Below are 1,613 nucleotides of genomic sequence, written 5' to 3'. Positions count from 1 at the left end.
AAAACTTGCAGAAGAGGGAATGTTAGGTGTGTTCATATATTTAATCTTAGCCATACCCAGGCAGGTGGTTTGCTGCACTAAATAAATCCTGGTTGCTCTGTACTTGTCAATTTTGTTTTCCCCAAATCGATTTTAACAAAATGTTGTCCTTCCAAAATCCATGCTTTGTAGGCCAGCTGGGAAATTAATGAGTCTATATGTATTATTTTTGTTTGGGTCAGCAAAGTTTTCATCGCTGAGGGAGAGGTAAGCTTAAAATAATAAGAACCTGGGTCTGAAGGGTTGATATCACAAAATATGCAAACCTTTGCAGGTATGCTTATGAACTACCCACTAGTGGTGTCGGGCAATGTTCCCATTGTGTGTAATTGGAAACTGCATATGGACTACTAGCTCTGTGTAAAAAATGGTGTGCATAGTGATGATAATAAAATATTTCACCATAATTAGCAGAATTTAAATATAAGTCCTCAGTTTCGAATACTGCATAAGATTTTAGTTCAGAAAGCATGCTTTTCGCACTGGTAACATCCCAGTCATCAGAAATACCACTGGAAGTGATAATGCCATTCATGGAAATTTTAAAAAGATAAGAAATTTGTAATTTTTCTGTAGGACCAAAAATATCAAAAGGAACCTTATCCCAGACAATTCCATCTGCGATTGGAAATGCACAAATATTCACAAGGGACCAGTCTCTTTGCACTCTATGTGAAGAAGATCTAGTATCTCAGCTACCAGTTCAACGGCAGAGCATTTTGCGAGTTAATGTCCATTCATGAGGAAAAAGAAAACTGGACAAATCCAATCCAAATGAATCGGAAAAGCAATGAAATAGAAATCCAAATATATGACCATTGTGGAATCAAATAAGTCTGTTTCAGCCCAAAAACGCATACGTGTATCCTATGCAGTGATGTGATGAATCTGAAGGAAAGTCATCAATGTTGGCAAAGTAGCCAGAGGCAGTCTATGCAAAAACAGGGACCTCACTGGGTAGAGCATAACCAGGAGGCATTTCCAAAGGTTGTTGATAATACACAACTTTGTTGTTAGGATTGGCAGTCGAAGACTATGAATTCACATATGGTGTGTTTTTCATGTTAGCAGTAGTAACAGCAAGTAGTAAAATGTTTGTGTCTGACATCCCCAGCCAGAAAGTAGAAATTTCTGTATTATATATTGCAGAATCACAGTTCTGGTATCTGCCATGCCCGGGGCTGGTACTGGTGCTCTAAATGATGGGCCGAACTCTTTCTTTTCGGTAATAATCTCTCAAACTAGATCCCCAAGTTTAGGAATCCAAACAGGAGTTGCTAGTCTCCTTCACTTCTTCAGTGGCAGAACATTTAATAGTTTCATTTGAGCGCTCATCTCCGAAGTCTTGTAGATACTGTAAGACAGCAAAATGTTCATTGATGTCAAAAGGTGTATCTGCCACCACTGTGCCAGGATTATAAAGGTCTGAAATGTACATCTGAATGCTGAACAGGACCTCATAGGTGGTCTGGCTGCCCAATACCTTCTATGTGTTTGAGAAAACAAGGGGGACCCAGCAGGTAGCTGTGACCCATGGGTATCAACTAAACTTTTAAAACAAAGGTTCTTACCTT

General features: G+C 39.1%; 1 pseudogene; it reads right to left on the bottom strand.

Annotated features, from left to right (window-relative positions):
* Positions 1-319: 319 nt before the first annotated feature.
* Positions 320-1,018, bottom strand: LOC147730668 (uncharacterized; annotated as a pseudogene).
* Positions 1,019-1,613: the final 595 nt, after the last annotated feature.

This window comes from Lissotriton vulgaris, chromosome 2_1, assembly GCF_964263255.1.
Source record: "Lissotriton vulgaris chromosome 2_1, aLisVul1.2, whole genome shotgun sequence".
Lineage (NCBI taxonomy): Eukaryota > Metazoa > Chordata > Amphibia > Caudata > Salamandridae > Lissotriton > Lissotriton vulgaris.
Note: the sequence above shows the minus strand (reverse complement) of the source record. Positions and strands in the feature narration are given on the sequence as shown.